Source organism: Achroia grisella, unplaced genomic scaffold, assembly GCF_030625045.1.
Source record: "Achroia grisella isolate CSIRO2021 unplaced genomic scaffold, CSIRO_AGI_Agris_v1 utg902, whole genome shotgun sequence".
NCBI lineage: Eukaryota > Metazoa > Arthropoda > Insecta > Lepidoptera > Pyralidae > Achroia > Achroia grisella.
The window spans coordinates 473,123-485,611 of NW_026713060.1; the positions used below are offsets into that span (position 1 = coordinate 473,123).

Here is a 12,489-nt window from a genome sequence, read left to right on the forward strand (position 1 = left end):
TAGTAGTAGAATGTAAAAAGTAATCCGTGGTTACCTCAGATTCAACTATTTCTTTTCAGCAGCTTGCTTTGATAATTGTGTTTCGGTTGTAAGGAAAGATTAGGCAGTGGCAATACAGGATAAGAGGCATGGCTTAGTCTCTGGAATGGCGTCGGATGAGCACCACGGGTATCACATGATAACGTGATGAGGCATGACTTGGTCTCTGTAATGGCAATGAATGAGTATAACAGGTATCACATGAGAACATGATGCCCATGATACTGTTAAAGTATATAGATGACGGTTATCGTTTACCATCAGGGCCGTGGGCCGTCAGATTCTTTGTCATTACAGATTCATAAAAAATATTTATAAATAATGGGTAATAATTAGCTTCAAAATTCTTTATTTGTAAAACATGTGTGTGATTACATAAAGAGATGTGATATATACAAAACAAATTTGTCCTATATGTTTAGCCTAGATGGTATACAAGGTTCTTAAGTGCTACAAAAAATATTAAATTTAATCGTTAAATAGACTTGTTGAATTATAATAAATAAGGACGATGTCGTAATAATATATGTAATAACATAGGTATATAAAAAATAAAACTAAAAGCACTAGAAATAATTGTAGTCCAAATTTTACACGTTTGCAGTTAGCAAATCTAATTACACTCTCGTGCAAGTTCGTGAAGTAGAATATACATAATGTATGTATGAAAATGCAGCAAGTCTGAAACCAAGTTACAAACTAGAACCTTGAATGTACACCACTTGTATAACTGTACAAAAACTTGAGATCCTTAGTACGTGTGTTTAATGTTTAATTTGCACATCCAAGTCATCTCAGATGACGCAAGTTAAACTGTAAACAGTCAGAAAAAACAACATTAAACTTTATTTCTACTTTGCATTTTTCGTCTATAATCTTATTATTATAAATGCTAAAGTTTATAAGTATGGTTGTTTTTTACTCTTTCATGCAAAAACTACTAAACGGATTTTGATGAAACCTTACAGGTACAGCTTATGCACCAGAATACCACATAGGCTATTTGTTGTATTGAAATTTATGTATTTAAATTTAATGTGGACGAAACCGCTGGCACACCTAGTAATAGCATAATATTGCAGTACAATACACACCACGCCATCTAGTCCCAAATAAAGCAGAGTTTGTCTTATAGGGTACTAGACAACTTAAAAAAGCAGAAATAGAAGTGAACAAAATTATTAACAAAAAAATGATTTTTAATAATAACAAAATGCATTACGAATAAAGAGTTGTAGTAATTATGATATTGAAGGCCCCGCTGTCATTACTCAAGTCGAGACATTTGATATTTTTTCCATTAATATGAAATTAGGGATTCGATTACGCTTGAGTGGTAATTATATTGGTTTGGGACTTTTGATGGTAGTTAATGATAAGTTAGAATATTGATCTGTGTCTTCAATACTTTACTTTATATAATACTAGCTATACAAATATTTTTTTATTGATGATAATGGAATGAACTCCACTCCACGAGTGTACCAGAATGGCAGCCAGTAGGAAGAAATGGCGAGCTGTCATAAGGCGGATGACATCTGTTTTTTTTTTTTTTTCGGACTACTCTAATGCTGTTGGCCGTAGCTGGCCTTTACAGCTTCACCGGACGTTATGGGGCGAGTGCAGATGGCACTCCAAACCCGCGGAAGGACTTATGGAGCGGCTGAAGGCCAACTCCTGCCCGACGGATACGACTTTAGTCTGAGGGCACCACTAGGGGTTCGAACCTCGGCTCAGGCCGTCGTAATTTCGATCCCCGTTTGAATTGGACGGGGGATCGATCGGAGGGGCGCCCGGGGGCGCCGGTGTGGAGCGCCCGGGCGCGCGCAGGCGCCCGGTTGAATGCGCGATATTGTGTGTTTGAGGTCGTCGTCTTCGCCGGCGAGGACGGTGTCGTGTGTGTGTGTAAAAGTGTGGTCAGGGTGGAACGGGTGGGCCCGTGGGGAGATTTTGAGGTTACCTGCCGTTATGGGGTCGTCGGGGTCAATGAGAACGTGCCTCGGGCGACGTTGTCGCGTATGTCGGATATTACTCCTCGGTGCGTAGTCGACCGCACTGACTATAAGCGGATTAGGGTGGGATTGGGCAGAGTCGAAGTAGCGTCGAGACGCTTCCTTCATAAACTGCTTGATGGAGGGCAGATTAAGATCGCGGTGGAGATCTACGCTGCGAACGAACCACGGCGCACCGGTGGCTCGACGCAGAAACCTATTCTGAATGACCTGCAGTCTGTTGATTAAGCAGTAGGGTATGTGGGCGAATACGGGACTAGCGTAGGTCATGATGGGACGGATGCAAGCCTTGTATAATGTCAGCTTGTTGCGAAGCGACATTTTACTGTGCTTGTTAATAAAAGGATAGAGTCGCCCTAGTATAAAGGCGGCTCGGTCGCGGACACGCTTGATGTGAGGACGAAACGTTAGTTTCCTATCTAGGGTGACGCCGAGATATTTCGTTTTCGAAACCCACGGGATGTTTTGGCCGAATAGTTCGATCGGGTGATTCATAGAGTCGAATTCCCTGCTAAAGTACACTGCTGCACTTTTTTCGGGATTGACTTCTATGCGCCACCGACGGAACCATTCGCCCAGTATCGTTACGGCTTTCTGAAGCCGTCTGGCTATTGTCGCACGGGACTTGGCGGATGTAAAGAGAGCCGTGTCATCGGCAAACAGCGATATTTCGACTTTTAAGTCGGAGAATTTGGGGATGTCGTTGGTGTACAACGAGTAGAGCATCGGAGAGAGGACGGCGCCCTGAGGGACGCCGGCTCGTATGGGGTGCGGGTCGGATAACGCTCCGTTTATACGGTAGCGATAAGAGCGATTCGACAGGAAATCTCGTACAATGAGTACTAGCCTGTCGGGGACACCTAACTGATGAAGCTTGTAAATCAAGCCGTTGTGCCAGACTTTATCGAAAGCCTTAGCCACATCGAAAAATAGGACGCCTGTACCGCCTTTGGGGGACTTGGTGGCGAAGTACAGAGTGTTTTTGTGAATGTGCTCCGTGATGCGGTGCACTTGATGGACGCATGAGTGTTTGGCTCGGAAGCCAAACTGCTCATTGATGAGCAGGCCTTTGGAGTATATAAACTCCTTTAGGCGGGCGAGGAGGATTCGCTCGTACAGCTTGCCTATAGCCTTGAGGAGGCTGATAGGACGATAACTGGACGGGTCGGATTTATTTTTACCGGGCTTGGGGATGCCAATGACCACGGCTTCTTTCCAGCTGTCTGGAAATATAGCGTTGGACAGCGCCGCGTTAAAAATAGCGACGAGTAATAACAAAAGTTGGGATGGCAGACTTTTGACTAATCTATTCGATATGCCGTCTGAGCCGGGTGATTTTTTGATAGGTAGTTGTTTAACTAGCGTTTTGACCTCATCAAGCGTGACTGGTGAGAGGGATTCGGTGGGCGGGGTGGACGCGATGCGTTCGACTTCGGTGTCTATCTTCTCGAGATGACCTGCCTCGACTGGGAGCGTGCTGGGGGAGCATTGGGCTTCTAAGTTGGACGCTAGACACTCAGCCTTGTCTTCGTCGAAGAAGGCTATAGTGTTGTCGGGTCGGACTAGCGGGGGCATGTCGTTTGTCTGTTGGTCGGTTTTGAGAGATTTCGCTATGCGCCAGTACGCGGTGTGGCATGGCGTTATCTCTTCTAGGAGCGTGCCCCACCGGCCGTCCCGGATCTGCGCGATGCGCTCCTTAACGCTACGCTGTAAGGCTCGCAGGCGCACCCGGTTCGGTTCGGAGGGGTAGCGATCGTACGCTCTAGTGGCTGCGTTCTTATCGCTTATTAACCTCCTTACGTCATCGGGAAGCTGCCAGCGACGGTCGTCCGTCGCCGGTACCTCCCTGGAGCAGTCCTTGACTGCCGACTGCAGGTGGTTAGTAAGCGAGTCGATCGCAATGAGAGTGTCCTCGGTGGACTCTATGACGTCGGGAATACGGTTTAGTATCGGTGTGTCGGTCGATTCGAGAGATTTCTCGAGTCGTTGCCAGTCTGTTATTGTTTTGGTTGGTAGTGGCGTGTCGGGCGGAGGGCCCAGAAGGAGGGTTACCGGTCGATGGTCCGAGTTAAGCTCGGCATGGACTTCTGGGGAGCTCACCCGTAGGGTTACGTTCCTCAGCAGTGCCATGTCCAGTATGTCGGGTCGGTGGTTCACGTTATGGGGATAATGAGTAGGGCGGAGCGGGGCGATTATCTCGAATTCGAGCGAGTCGGCTAGTCTGTCTAGTTTGTGGCCGTTTGTCGTGGACACGTGGCAGTTCCAGCGGGTGTGTTTACAATTCAAATCGCCAGCCAGAATGGTGGCGCTGTTGATATCTAGGAGGGCGCGTAGGTCGCTTTCCAGCAGTAGTTTGCCGGGAGGCTGATATACGGATGCCACGGCGAGCGGTCGGTGGCCGGTCATGCCGAGAAGACAGACGGAGGCCTCCATATGAGTGAGAGGCGGTGTTTGTAGCGGTATACAATGTAGGGACCGTTTATAGTATATGAGCGTACCGCCGCCTCTACAGGCGGTGCGGTCGTTCCTAACTAAGTTGTAATTGGCGATTCTAGGATCGCGGACTGAACGTTTCAGTAGGGTCTCCTGCACGAGGAGAATATCGACTTGGTGGTCAGTGAGAAAGGAGGCGATTTCCTCCTTTTGTTTTTTTAATCCGAACGCGTTAAAAAACGCTATTCGAACGGACCGAGGCTGAGCTGAGTTTCTCTGAGCTCGACTACCCATAATTACAGGTTAAAATTAAGGATGGCGGTAAGTATGCCGATGTGCTCGCAAACGACAGCAAGCCGGTTTTGGGGCGACTCCTTATACAGGCGGAGCTTGGAGGCCAGAAGGGCAATCTCGTTAGGGTCGATGGTGCTGGCTAAGCGAGCGACCAATGCGAAGTCCTGCGCGAGGGAGCTGCCGTTGGCCTTGGGGGCCGCGGGCAGTGTTTTGGGGACGGGTTTGTGTATGGGCATGGGCGGGGCCGATTGGGCGGGCGGGGCCGACTGGGCGGGCGGGGCTTTCTGGGCGGGCGGGTTGGGTGCTACCTTGCTTACAATTGCCGGGGGTTTAATCCAGGCATTGTTAGCAGGCAAAGGGGCGGGTACGAGTGGCTCGGGTTGTGTTTGAGCCTTGGCGGGGGCACGTGCCGGAGCACGGTTGCCCTGGGTGTGGGTGGCCTTCTTTTTGGCGGGACGTGGGGCGCGTGAACAACCGCGGTAATTCGCGGTGTGACCCTCTGTGAGGCAGAGGGTGCAACTGGGGGGCGTGGGGGTGTTGGGCCTACGGCCGCAATCTGCGGTGGCGTGATCGCCTAGGCACTTGACGCACCGTGGGCGAGCGAAACAATTACGGGCAGAGTGCCCGTAGTTCTGACAACGGTGGCATTGTCCGGGGTAGGTACGCTTGCGAGGCGCCTCTACGGAGAGCGAGGATAGTTGGCAAACGCTCTTTATATCAAAGATCGATTTGCCTTCTGGGGATAAATCTAATACGACTAGAACAAGGTCGATAGCGGCCTTGTTGCGTGAGCGCGACTGGTACATACGATGTACCTCGTGCGCTGGGTAATTCTGGGACTGAAGGTCCTCAAGGATGGAGTCAGTTGAGAGCTCCTTGGGTAAACCGCGTATTACAACGCGGAGCTTTTTCTCTTCCTCGAGAGCATAGGTGTGATAACATATGTTTTTCTCCCGCAGGAAGGTGGTGAGACGACGATGGTCGTCAGATGATGGGACTGATACTTTGATCCCTATTGAGGTAGCCTTAGCATGGCTGAAATTGATATGCTTGTTTTTAAGCATATTGGATACGGTGTTCCAGGCACTTTTGTCCTGGATGATGACGGGGGCGGGGCTTTGGTCTCGGGGTGCGACTTGCGTGCACTCGGACCGGGGGCGGATTTAGCGGTGCCGTCATGGGCACGCTTTGTTTTGGCTGGCTGGGAGCCCTGGGTCTTCTTGGCACGCTTGTTGCCAACAAGAATAAAATCGTCCTCGTCTGAGGAGACCGGGGGGATGGGAGAGGGGACGTCGCCGTCGCGGATGGCGTCGAGCTCCATACTAGGAGCGTCAAGCTCCGCGACGGAGTCGTCCTGCTCCATGGCGGGCGAGGCGGGTTCGGCCTGGTCGGCTTGGGTCGGGGGAAGCGGCGGGAGCCGTTGCGAGTCGTCCTCGAATTCGTCAGTGTCAGTGTTCGGTTCGTCAGTGTGAGTCATCATTGGGGACGCGGGGGGCGAGCTGTACACTAAGTGGACGGGCTTGGCGGCTTTGAATGCTATAAAAGCATTTAAGATGCCGGGACACTTTTTTCCAGGAACTGGAAGAACAGAGGCATATCGGCCTCTGATAAGGACATTTTTTTGAACAGTGGTAATGTTAATTACCACTGTTCAAAAGAATAGAATAAGAGTAGAAATAGTAATATAAAACAATACAACACAATAACAATACAATACAATGAAACAATAGGGTAAGTCAGTACTTAAGATAAGGACGGTCGTCGGCGGGTGCAGCCGACGGTGTCAGCGGGGGCCTCCCTGCCGGGTGAGGCAGGGGGGTGAGTGCCTATTGATATGTGACCCTAATATGTAAGATCACTAATCTTATTGAGTGAAAAATGTGTACCTAAGCGAACCTACTTGGTGGCGTCGGCGGCGGGCGGCAGGCAGCAGGCGTCGGCGGGTGTTGGTGGCAGCGGCGGCGGCTCGGATCGGCGCGTCGCGCAATAGGCGTGACGCACCTCCCTAACTCACGACAGTCCGTGCCACTGAACGTCCACACACAACACTTCACTTCACTTGAACGAAGAGAGTTTCTCCTTCAGTCCTCACAACACAACACTACACACGCGGAAAGTCCGGTAGCACTGTGTCGGAACGGATGCCGAGAGCGCGGTCGGCCGCGGTCGGCGCGGGACACGGAGGCCCCGGGCCACGCTAGGTGCACCGAGTGCACCTAACACGCGGCGAAGTATATGAATAAGAACGCGCGAACGTAACTGCGCTACGTGCGCGCGCGCGGTGGTTTGCTCGAGGGAGCAGAGAACAGCGAGACGGCGGCGGGACTAGCGAGCACATACGTGCGTTCGCTAGCGCGTCGGTCAGCGGAGTCATGACATCTGCCTCTCACTCCACTACATAATGACCACGACTATTCCGTCCAGAGCCTATCGAATAAAAAGAATGGAATGGTGTACCAGTGTGATGTGACCAGTGGACGATGATAAAATGAGCATGAAATCAGGTCAGTTAGCCCATATTGGCAAATGGTAATTTACCACGGTGGTTTCCAGGGAACATTGCGTGGAGATCAACCTGACATAGTACGTTGCTCGCATTGGTTATTAGTAAGTAACAACCGTCCTTCCCTCCTATATGCTAATATTATAAAGCTGAAGAGTCTGTTAGTTTGGAAGAACTCAGGAACTACTAGTAACAAAAACCTTTTAGTGCTCTTTAGTATATTTATGGAAGAATGTTACAGGCGATATAATATTATGCTACAACCTAATATTTATAATAATATTATATTATGGAGTGGAATATCTATGAAAAGTCCAATTTTGACTGCTCTAACGACATGCTGCCATATTAAAATTTTATTGCCTAAAAATATGAGTATGGACCCGTATAATATTCAGTTTTTTATATAGTTAATTTTGATAAAACACCGCCCAAATGAATTTCCGTTTGCTCTATGGTTGACTGGCAGAAAATTCCTTGAAGTGTCTAATCCGCTTTATGCAAATTTATTCGTCTATTTGTGCATTTTAAAGTTTTTGTTTAAAGTAATAATGTATATGATAGTCTATGAATATAGAAAAGTACTTACAAATGCTTTATGTTAGTTGCTAAGGGCCTTGATACTAGAGCGGTGTAACCTTACACGACGTTTTCTGCGTTAATGTCAAACTCACAGATCCCGGCAGTCGTGAGTGATGCAATGACCTTTCAGATGCGGTTCCGAGGGTTCTAGTGATAAGCAGAAGCGTGCAGTGCTATAATATTTATGGTTTTTACCACGGGTTTGCTCTGTTTGTGGGAACTAATAGGGTCAGGTTATGGCTGCTGATTGATTTTATTTTGTTTATTGACATTTCTTTAATAATATATACTTGTGGTTTTTGTATTCACTTGAAATCTCAACATTAATGGGTATTATTATTATAATTTATTGCACATTTGAAAAGAATCAGCTCAAACTACAATTCGATTGAGGATAGATTCAATTTATTATCTATCTGTAATAGTAGGTTTATTATAAATAAAACTATTTTTTATTCGAATTGGGTTAGTTTTTAACAATCAAAAGTTTATAACTCGAACCACGTGATAAGCTTAAAAGATGTTCGTAACCACCGTAATTATAGTTTTTTGGTTCAAACTAGTGAAAGTGGATGGTCTAATGTTAGTTATTTTGTGAAATATGCGAACCTGACTGCGGACTCGCTTATTGTTACACGCCCAGTGAGAACGAAAGTTCATAGTTGAATAGTGTTTGGCTGTAATCATGAGATCATTTGCATTCTTGTGATTGTGATGACTATAGTTCATCTCGGTACAGTCAAATCCAATATTACCATTTCGGCACTTTTTTAATTGAATATAGATGAAGATTTCTATTCCATTGTGTGGTATACACGATATTGTTGTTGCCAGTTCTGATTCGATGGTAATGATTTGTTGATAATCGGAAGACTTTGTTTTTTTAGTTTTGGAAATTCTCAATAAAAATGAAAGTCACATACTGCAAATTTTATATATGTATTACTAGCTGTTACCCACGAATTTGTCGGCCTGGTTTTTTTATACATTAATAAATTTTCTAAAATATAAGTAGCCTAAGTTACGCCTTATAACATTAGCTACTTGCGAGTAAAACTTCTGTAGAAATCAGTCCAGTCTTTTCAAGATTATTAAGAACATACAGACAATTTTAAATATATTTTTTTAATGTAGGTATGTATCGTATAATCTTAATATGAATTTAATGAAAAGTTGTTAATTTGAAATTACTCTTCAAATTTTATTTATTTGGACAAATTAAAGTATAGTATAGAATTTATTTGGATACACGACAAGAACAGTGCTTGACATAAGTACCCAGCCCAGAAGACGCGGCAGACCCCGTGTCACATGGATGTCCGTTATTGAGAGGGACATAAAAAGCGCCAAAATAACATCCCAGACGATCCAGGACAGAACGTCCTGGCGAAGACTGACCAGACGGGCCGACCTCAAATAAATGGGACCAAGGCGCCTGGCCTTGGTCCCATTTATTAAGAAGAAGAAGATAGAATTTATTTGGATAGTATTTGTTTTTATCGGCAGCAAGCGTTGTTTTCTTTTTCTCGTTTTTTACTTTGCACGGAAATCCTATAGAAACTGGAACAGTCCTGCCGAAGCTTATTTCAAGGTAGATTCAGTTCCTTTATAGGTCAATTAGATAGAAATATCCAACACCATATAAGATTATTGTCCTGAGCATTTTTTTGATAAAAGGAGTTACTCAGCTATACTACTGAAATATGAAAGTATTGTTGCAGCTTACACAGTTTTATTCCACGTTACTGAGCATTTTTATGAGAAAATTCTCGTGAACAGTACAATACGCTACGAAAGCGAAAAATACATATAAAATAAGTCTTTGCATATTCCGTCAAACGATACGTGGAGGATATTCGAAGTGATCCTACTTATTTTCCTTTTAATATCAGATCTACGATGTTATAATACTTTTGTGTAAAGAAGGATTGTATTTCAGATTTCCGAAGCTTTCATTTTATACTAGTGACCCTCCCCAGATTAACGAGTGCTTATGGCCTCAACTTTAGGAGTTTTGTGTAAACATATCAACGTAATATACCTATGTGTATATCACTCTGGTATTTTTTTATATACAAGAAAGAAGAAAGAGTGAAAAAATTTCTAAAGTAGGTTCTGGAATATACCTTCGTCATAAAAAAATTCCGTCCTTTTTTTAATCCTTTTTCATCCCCTCGATCGTATAGCGGTTTAGCACACTGCCTTACTTACAAAGGTCGTGGGTTCGATTCCTTCTTCCTCTAAACATTCGTGTTCGTGTGTATGATTGTTTGTGTTGGTCTGGGTATTTTCTATGTATATTATATATGTATTTAAAAAAAAAATAAGTCTATCATTTGAATAACAATCTACTCCTATATGACACAATGTCTTTTATAATTTGTCTAATGAATTTGATTATCACATTTAAAGAATATATTTACTCTAGAAGTTCACTCTACCACTGAAAACTTACATATGTATGCTGGTATCCTGACTTGTATTAAAGTAAACTATGAAGCCTAATACAGACTATTAATCATTAAATTGTGGGAGTTAAGGTTTAATTTCCAATGTCAAATCTAATGGTCTACTCCAACGACACTTCCTTACTGAAACAGTACCGATATGTCAATTAATTTTGAACTCTATGTTGTTACAATAAGATTAGACCTGCAGCGGCGATGGTAGATTTTATAAATGAATATTAAATTGATCTATTAGTGGGAATGTGTCGTTATTATATGACGGTAATGAGTGTCTATCAAACGTCTATTAACCATTTGTTCTCGTATATAGCAGTAAATCATTTAGTTGGATAATGGAATGGATGGTCTTTTGTTTGTGCTAAGGCTTCTTATTTCATTGTTCGAGTTTGTAGCTTATTGTATTAGTAGTAGAGTTCCTATTTGTTTATTGTTAAGTCCTGTGCCCGATAAGTTATTCAGTGTATCCTATTTGGGCATTAGTAGTTTATCAGACGATTTCCATTTAAGATTTTGCCCTGATAATGACGGTATGGAATTGGCTCTATAAATAACTAGATTGTTTTGTGTAACAATATTATATTATCGGAGTTTGTATTGTCTATCGAACTTTACTTGTATTTAAATTTACCAGTTAGACTTTGTATATTCAATTCCAATAGAACTTAATAAAAGGGTAAAGAATCATAGACAGCCTAATGATGCCATTGCTAATTAAAATTCAATATCTATACATATAAGTAAAATTGGAGTGTCTGTTTGTAATATAGAAATAACCGTGTTTTACTACATGCATATGATATAAATACGGTACATATAGCAAAATAACATTTTTTACAATTTTTGTCTGTCTGTTTGTCTGTTTGTACCTGCTAATCTCTGAAATGGTTGGACCGATTTTGACGGGACTGTTTTTGGCAGGTAGATGTAATAAGGAGTAACTTAGGCTACTTTTATTTTAGAAAAATAAAGACACATTTCACGCGGACGAAGACGCGGGAACACCTAGTTATTAATAAATATTTAGCTTAATTTTTTGCCTTTGTTTCAATGAATTAATTGTGCGTTACAAATGTTTTGTTACTATCGCTGTCATATCATGTTTATGATCACGATCTAAGTATACAGATTTTTTAAAATTTTACTAAATGAAGTACGGTAAATATTTATAAAAGAAGTTTCGGAGTTTGCAATGTTCATCGGAGTTACTTATATTCAAATTTATCAAGGTAGATTTTGTATACTCTATTCCAATTGATCTTAAAAAAGGGTAAGGTTTAGTGACCTCATTCTTTACCTTTTTATTAAGATCTAGATAAGAATAATTATATACTATTAATAATAATAATAATAACACCCCATCAAAGGGAGATATATAATATATATATAAACAATAATATAATAATAATAATAATTATAGACAGCCCAGTGCTGCCAAGAACAGCGCTAATGAAAATTCAATATCCTTACTAATATTATAAATGCGAAAGTAACTCTGTCTGTCTGTCTGTCTGTCTGTCTGTCTGTCTCGCTTTCACGCCAAAACTACTGAACCGATTTAAATGAAATTTGGTACGCAGATAGTCTATACGCCGAGGAAGGACATAGGCTACTTTTTAATGCGAAAAAAGGGTTGTAAGGGGTTGAAAATGGAAATACAAGGTTATCTTTATGCGGTTTAATACACACATAGTATAATACTGGCTTAACTAAAAAATTAGAAATTTTGGAAAGTCTACTTTATAACTGTGGTATTAAGTCTAACTTTAAAAATTTTAAATTTCTGAATTACACCAATATTGTACTAGATATGCGACATAAATAAACATAAATGTCATTTGTATAAGCAGCGCGCATGCGAAGTTGCGCGAGCAACTGATTATTGTCAATCCGTTGTCTCCTTATAAATTTAAATGTATAATCGTTTGCTCTGCAATATTATTTTATAAATACATAAATATAATCCTGGTACGGGCTATAACTCATGACCCTGCTCTTGGACAAGAGCCCCTGCTCTTGGACAAGAGCGTAATCACATATTATTAATATTTTTGAAGATTAAAATAATATATAATATTAAGAATGAAGTTGTCTATACATATGAACAACATTTCCTTGGAAGAAACAACATCTACCGTTCCATCCGAGCTATTCAGGGTTG

General features: G+C 42.8%; 1 protein-coding gene across 1 annotated transcript in view; it reads left to right on the forward strand.

Annotated features, from left to right (window-relative positions):
• LOC131853482 (uncharacterized) overlaps nucleotides 1–12,489 on the forward strand; it is a 191,373-nt gene that overhangs the window by 40,474 nt on the left and 138,410 nt on the right. The gene's annotated exons all lie outside the window — the stretch shown is intronic.